Source organism: Chrysochloris asiatica, unplaced genomic scaffold (genome assembly GCF_000296735.1).
Source record: "Chrysochloris asiatica unplaced genomic scaffold, ChrAsi1.0 scaffold00403, whole genome shotgun sequence".
Classification (NCBI taxonomy): Eukaryota; Metazoa; Chordata; class Mammalia; order Afrosoricida; family Chrysochloridae; genus Chrysochloris; species Chrysochloris asiatica.
This window is the reverse complement of record NW_006408921.1, coordinates 1,517,984-1,526,675: the sequence shown is the minus strand read 5'-3', so window position 1 is coordinate 1,526,675 and position 8,692 is coordinate 1,517,984.

Genomic DNA, 8,692 nt, shown 5'->3' with positions numbered 1-8,692 from the left:
ATACAACCCTGTCTCACACCTTTCCCAATTTTAAAACATTCAGTGTTCCCATGCTCTGTTCGAACAACTGCTTCTTGGTCTAGGTACAGATTTCATAGAAGTACAATTAAGTGTTCTGGAATACTCATACTTATCAATGTTGTCTTGTAGGTAGAACTTTGTATATGGAAATTATATACTACTCTGCCATGTAGCTAGTAATCCGTATATAAAGAAATTGGACTCATTTGCCTTGTAGGTAGAATTCTGTATATGAAAATGATGTACTACACTGCCATGTAGATTGCTCACTGTATATGGACATTTTGGACTCGTCTGCCATGTAGATAGCTCTCTGTACATGCATATGTTGGACTGATCTGCCAAGTAGTTTGCTCTCTGTATATGAGTATATTGGACTTGTCTGACATGTAGCTAGCTCTCAGTATATGGACAAGTTGGACTCATCTGCCATGTAGCTAGTACTCTGTATATAGCCATGTTAGACTACTTAGACATGTAACTAAATCTCAGTATATGGACACATTGGACACATCTGCCATGTAGCTAGAACTCTGTATATGGAAATGTTGCACTTCCCTGCCATTTAGCTAGCTCTCTGTATATGGATATTTTGGACTCGTCTGACATGTAGCTAGCTCTCTGTGCATGTATAATTTGGATTGATCTGCCATGTAGCTAGATCTCAGTATATGGACATGTTGGACACATCTGCATATAGCTAGAACACTATATATAGAAATGTTACACTACACTACGTTGTCGCTAGCTCTCTGTATATGCACAAGTTTGACTCATCTAGCTTGTAGTTAGAACTCTGTATATGGAAATGTTGCACTACCGTGAAATGCAGATAGCTTTCTGAATATGGAACTCTTAACTCGTCTGACATGTAGCTAGCTCTCTGTACATGGATATGTTGGACTTATCTTCCATCACATATATGACTTATCTTTCATCACAATATATGAACACAATGAGCAAATCTGCCATGAAGCTAGATCTCGGTATATGGAAATGTTGCACTACCCTACCATGTCGTTAGCTCTCTGTATATAGACAAGTGGAACTCACCTGCCTTGTATCTAGAACTCTGTATATGGAAATGTTGCTATACCCTGCCATGTAGCTAGCTGTCTGTATATAGTCGTGTTTGACTCATTTGCCTTGTAGCTAGAACTCTGTATATGGAAATATTGCACTACTCTGCCATGTAGCAAGTTCTCTGTATATAGACAGAGTTGATCTCATCTGTCTTTTAGCTAGAATTCTGCAATATGGAAGTGATGCACAACCCGGATATGTAGATAGCTCTCTGTATATGGACATTTTGGACTCGTCTGCCATGTAGCGAGCTCTCTGTACATGGATATGCTGGACTGATCTGACAAGTAGGTAGCCCTCTGTATATGAACGTATTGGACTTTTCTGCCATGTAGCTAGCTCTCAGTACATGGACATGTTGGACATATCTGCCATGTAGCTAGAACTCTGTATGTGGACATGTTGAACTACTCTACCATGTAGCTACCTCTCAATATATGAACACTTTGGACTCATCTGCCATGTAGATTGAACTCTCTATATGGAAATGACGCACTACTCTGCAATGTCGCTCGCTCTCCGTATATAGACATTTTGTACTCATCTGACATATAGCTAGCTCTCTGTGCATGGATATTTTGGATTGATCTTCCATGTATCTAGCTCTCAGTATATGAACACATTGGACTCATCTGCCATGTAGCTGGAGCTCTGTATAAGGAAAGGTTGCACTACCCTTCCATGTTGTTAGCTCTCTGTATATAGACAAGTTGGACTCATCTTCCCTGTAGCTAGAACTCTGTATATGGAAATGTTGCACTACCCTGCAATGCATCTAGCTCTCTGTATATGGACATTTTGGACTCATCTGCCATGTAGCTAGCGCAATGTACTTTGATATGTTGGACTGACCTGCCTAGTAAATAGCTTTTTGTATATGAACATATTGAACTTGTCTGCCATGTATCTAGCTCTCAGTAGAGGGACATGTTGGACTCATCTGCCATGTAGCTAGTACCTTGTGTATAGACATGTTGGACTACTCTGCCATGTAACTAGCTCTCAATATTTGGACAGGTTGGACACATCTGCCATGTAGCTAGAACTCTGTATATGGAAATGTTGCACGACTCTGCCATGTAGGTAGCTATCTGTATATAGACAAGTTGGACTCATCTGGTTTGTAGATAGAACTCTGTATATGGAAATATTGCAATACCATGCCATGCAGCTAGCTGTCTGCATATGGACTTTTTGGACTTGTCTGACATGTAGCTAGCTCTCTGTACATGGATATGTTGGACTGATCTGCCATGTAATTAGCTCTGAGTATATGGACACATTGGACACATCTGCCATGTAGCTAGATCTCTGTATATGGAAATGTTGAACTACACTGCCATGTCTCTAGCTCTCTGTATATAGACAAGTTGGCCTCATCTGCTTGTAGCTAGAACTCTGAATATGGACATGTTGGACTACTCTACCATGTAGCTAGCTCTCAGTATATGAAGACTTTGGACTCATCTGCCATGTAGCTTGAATTCTGTATATGGAAATGATGCACTACTCTGTGATGTACCATGATCTCTGTATATGGCCATATTGGACATGTAGCTAGCTTTCTATGCATGGATATTTTGGACTGATCTGCTATGAATCTCGCTCTCAGTATATGGACACGTTGGACACACCTGCCATATAGATAGAACTCTGGATATGGAAATGTTGCTATACCCTGCCATGTAGCTAGCTTTCTGTATGTATACAAGTTGGACTCATCTGCCTTGTAGCCATAACTGTGTATATGGAAATGTTGCAGTACACTGCCATGTAACTATCTCTCTGTATATAGACAAGTTGGGCTCCTCTGCCTTGTAGCTAGAACTCTGTCTATGAAAATGTTGTACTACCCTGACATGTAGCTAGCTTTCTGTATATAGACAAGTTGGACTCTTATGCCTTATAGCTAGAACTCTGTATATGGAAATGTTGCACTACCCTGCTATGTAGCTAGCTCTCTGTATATGGACATTTTGAACTCGTCTGCCATATAGCTTGTTCTCTGAACATTGATATGTTGGACTGAAATGCAAGTAGGTAGCTCTCTGTTTATGAATATATTAGACTTGTCTGCATGTAGCTAGCTCTCAGAATATGGACACGTTGGACACATCTGCCATGTACCTAGAACTCTGCATATGGAAATAGTGTACTACTCTGCCGTGTAGCTAGCTCTCTATATATAGGCACGTTGGACTCATATGCCTTTTAGCTAGAATTCTGTATATGAAAATGATGCACAACCCTGCCATGTAGCTAGCTCTCTGTATATGGACATTTTGGACTTGTCTGCCATATAATTCGCTCTCTGTACATGGATATGTTGGACTGATCTGCCAAGTAGGTAGCTGTCTGTATATGAACATATTGGACTTCTCTGCCATATAGCTCACTCTCAGTATATGGACACATTGGACACATTTGCCATGTAGCAAGAACTCTGTATATGAACATATTGGACTACTCTTCCATGTAGTTAGCGCTCAGTATATGGACACTTTGGACTCATCTGCCATGTAGCTTGAAGTCTGTATATTGAAATGATGCACTACACTGCCATTTTTTCAAGCTCTCTGTATATGGCCATATTGGACTTCTGTGACATGTAGCTAGCTCTCTGTGCATGGATTTTTTGGACTGATCTGCCATGTAGCTAGCTCCTAGTATATGGACACATTGGACACACCTGCCATGTAGCTAGAACTCTCTATATGGAATTTTTGCTCTACCCTACCATGTAGTTAGCTCTCTTTATATAGACAAGTTGGACTCATCTGCCTTGCAGCTACAACTGTGAATATGGAAATGTTGCAGTATCCTTCCATGTAGCTAGCTCTCTGTATATAGACAAGTTGGACTCTTCTGCCTCATAGCTAGAACTCTGTCTATGCAAATGTAGCAATACCGGGACATGAAGCTAGCTCTTTGTATATAAACAAGATGGACTCTTCTGCCTTGTAGCTAGAACTCTGTATATTGAAGTGTTGCGCTACCCTGCCATGTAGTTAGCTGTCTGTACATGTAAATTTTGAACTTGTCTGACTTGTAGCTAGCTCTCTTTACATGGATATGTTGGACTGATCTGCCAAGTAGGTAGCACTCTGTATATGAACATATTGGACTTCTCTGACATGTAGCTAGCTCTCAGTATATGGATATGTTGGAATCATCTGCCATGTATCTAGTAGCCTGTATATAGACATGCTATACTACTTTGCCATGTAACTAGCTCTCAGTATATGGACATGTTGGATACATCTACATGAAGCTAGATCTCTGTATATGGAAATGTTGCACTACTCTGCCATGTAGAGAACTCTCTTTATATGGACATTTTGAACTCATCTGCAATGTAGTTAGAACTCTGTCTATGGAAACATTGAACTACCCTGCCATGTAGCCAGCTCTCTGTATACAGACATGTTGGACTCATCTGCCATGAAGCTAGTACCGTACATATGGACATATTGGACTACCCAGCCATGTAGCTAGCTCTGTATATAGACAAGATGGACTCATCTGTCTTTAAGCTAGATCACTGTATATGGAAATGATTCACTAAGCTGCCATGAAGCTAGCTCTCTGCATATGAACATTTTGGACTCGTCTGCCATGTACCTAGCTCTCTGTGCATTGATATTTTTGACTAATCTGCCATGGAGGTTGCTCCCAGTACATGGACACATTGGACACATCAGCCATGTAGCTAGAACTCTGTATATTGAAATGTTGCACTACTCTGCATTTAGCTAGCTTTCTATATAGTCAAGTTGGACTCCTCTGCCTTGTAGCTAGAACTCTGGATAAGAAAATTTTGCACTACCTTGTCATATAACTAGCTCTCTGTATATGGACATTTTGGACTCGTCTGCCAGGAAACTAGCACTCACTATATGGACATATTGGACTCATTTGCCTTGTAGCTAGAACTCTGTATATGGAAACGTTGCACTACCCTGCCATGTACCCAACTCTCTGTATATGGACATTTTGGACTCGTCTTCTATGTAGCTAGCTCTCTGTACATGGATATGTAGGACTGGTCTGCCAAGTAGGTAGTTCTCTGTATATGAACATATTGGACTTGTCTGCCATGATGCTAGCTCTCAGTATATAAACAAGTTGGACTCATCTGCCTTGTAAGTAGAACTCTGTATATGGAAATGTTGCACTACCCTGCCATGTAGCTAGCTCTCTGTAGATGAGCATATTGGACTTGTCTGCCATATAGCTAGCTCTCAGTATATGGACATGTTGGATTCATCTGCCATGTAGCTAGTACCCTGTATTTGGACATGTTGGACTACCCAGCCACGTAGCTAGTTCTGTATATAGCCAAGATGGACTCATCTGCCTTGTAGCTAGAACACTGTATATGGAAATGTTGCACTACCCTGCCATGTAGCTAGCACTTTGTATATAGACAAGTTGGACTCATCTTCCTTTTAGAGAGAAATCTGTATAAGGATATGTTGCAATACCCTGCCATGTATCTAGCTCTCTGTCTATGGACATTTTGGACTTGTCTGCCATGAAATTAGCTCTCTGTACATGGACACGTTGGACTGATCTGGCCAAGTAGGTCGCTATCTGTACATGCACATAGTGGACTTCTCTGACATGTAACTAGTTCTCAGTATATTGACATGTTGGACTCATTAGCCAGGTAGCTAGTATTCTATATATGGACATGTTGAACTACTCCGCCATGTACCTAGCTCTCAATATATGAACACTTTGGACTCATCTGCCATGTAGCTTGAACTCTGTATATGTAAATGGTGTACTACCCTTCCATGTAGCTAGCTCTTTGTCTATGGACATTTTGGATTCATCTGCTTTGTTATTCGCTCTCTGTACATGGATATGTTGGACTTATCTGCCAAGTAGGTAGTTCTCTGTATATGAACATACTGGACTTGTCTGCCATTTAACTAGCTCTCAGTATATGGACAAATTGGAATCATCTGACATGTAGCTAGTACCCTGTATATGGACAAGTTGGACTACTCTGCCATGTAGCTAGCTCTCTCTTTATAGACAAGTTGGACTCATTTGCCTTGTATCTAGATCTGTGTATATGAATGTGTTGCACTACCCTGCAATGTAGCCAGCTCTCAGTACATGGATGTGTTGGACTGATCTGCTAAGTAGGTAGCTCTCTCTATATGAATATATTGGACTTGTCTGCCATGCAGCTAGGTCTCAGTATATAGACAAGTTGGACTCATCACCTTGTAAATAGAACTCTGTATATGGAAATGTTGCACTACCCTGCCATGTAGCTAGGTCTCTGTATATGGACATTTTGGACTCGTCTGCAATGAAGCTATATATCTGTACATGGATATGTTCCAATGATCTGCCAAGTAGTAGCTCTCTGTAAATGAACATATTGGAATTGTCTGCCATGTAGCTGTTGTTGTTGTTGTTAAGTGCCGTCGAGTTGGTTCCGACCCATAGCGACCCTGTACAGGGTTTCCGAGGGTGTAAATCTTTACGGGAGTAGAAACTTCATCTTTCTCCTGCGGAGCTGCTGGTAGTTTCGAACCACTGACCTTAAGTTTCGCAGCCCAATTCGTAACCACTACACTACCAGAGCTAGGTCTCAATATATGGATATGTTGGGCTACTCTGCCACGTAGCTAGCTCTCAGTATATGGACACGTTGGACACATCTGACATGTAGCTAGAACTCTGTATATGGAAACATTGCACTACCCTGCCATTTAGCTAGCTCTCTGTATACGTACATGTTGGACTCATCTGCCATGTAGCTAGTGCCGTGTATATGGACATGTTGGACTACCCGGCCATGTAGTTAACTCTGTATATATTTAAGTTGGACTCATCTGTCTTTTAGCTAGAACTCTGTATATTGAAATGTTGCACTACCCTACAATGTAGCTAGCACTCTATATATAGACAAGTTGAACTCATCTTCCTTGTAGCTAGAACTCTGCATATAGAAATGTTGCACTACTCTGCCATGTAGCTAGCTCTCTGTGAATGGATATTTTGGACTGATATATGGACATGTTGGACCCATCTGCCATATATCTTGTTGTTGTTGTTGTTAAGTGCCGTCATGTTGGTTCCGACCCATAGCGACCCTGTACAGGGTTTCCGAGGGTGTAAATCTTTACCCTGCTCTTTCTTCCGCAAAGCAGCTGGTAGTTTCGAACCGCTGACCTTAAGGTTTGCAGCCCGATTCGTAACCACTACGCTACCAGAGCTCCTTATATATCTAGAACTCTGTATATAGAAATGTTGCACTACTCTGCATTTAGCTAGCTCTCTATATAGACAAGTTGGACTCCTCTGCCTTGTAGCTAGAACTCTGTATATGAAAATGTTGCTCTACCCTGTCATTTAACTAGCTCTCTGTATATGGACATTTTGGACTCGTCTGCCCTGTAGCTAGCTCTCTGTACATGGATATGTTGAACTTATCTGCCAAGTAGGTACTTCTCCTTATATGAACATATTGGACTTGTCTGCCATGTAGCTACCTCTCAGTATATAGACAACTTGGACTCATCAACTTGTAAATAAAACTCTGTATATGGAAATTTTGCATTACCCTGCCATGTAGCTAGCTCTGTGTATATGGACATTTTGGACTCATCTGCCATGTATCTAGCTATCTTTACATGGATATGTTGGGCTGATCTGCCAAGTAAATAGCTCTCTGTATATGAACATATTTTAATTGCCTGCCATGTAGTTAACTCTCAATATATGGACGTGTTGGACTCTTCTGCCATGGGGCTAGTACCTGTATATGGACCTGTTCAACTGATCTGCCATGTAGGTAGCTCTCAGTATATGGACACGTTGGACACATCTCCCATTTAACTAGAATTTTGTATATGGAAATGTTGCTTTACTCTGCCCTGTAGCTAGTTCTCTCTATATAGACATGTTAGACTCATCTGCCTTGTAGCTAGAACTCTGTATATGAAAATGTTGCACTACGCTGCCATTTAACTATCTCTATGTATATGGACATTTTGGACTTGTCTGCCACATAGCTAGCTCTCTGTACCTGGATATGTTGGACTGATCTGCCAAGTAGGTAACTCTCTTTATATGAACATATTGGACTTGTCTGCCATGTAGCTAGCTCTCAGTATATAGACGAGTTGGACTTATCTGCCATGTAGCTAGAACTCTTTATAGCGAAATGTTGCACTACTCTGCCATGAAGCTAGCTCTCAGTATATGGACATTTTGGACTCATCTGCCTTGTAGCTAGAACTCTGTATATGGAAACGTTGCACTACCCTGCCATGTAGCCAGCTCTCTGTAAACGGACATTTTGGACTAGTCTACCAAAAAGCTAGCTCTCTTTATATGGATATGTTGGACTGATCTGCTAAGTAGGTAGCTCTCTGTATATGAACATATTGGCCTTTTCTGCCATGTAGCTAGCTCTCAGTATACAAACTAGTTGAACTCATCTGCCTTGTAATTAGAACTCTGTCATCTCTGCCAAGAAATTTGGAAGACAACTGTCTGGCAGACTGATTGGAAGAGATCAATGTTTATGCCCATTCCAAAGAGAGGTGACCCAACAGAATGC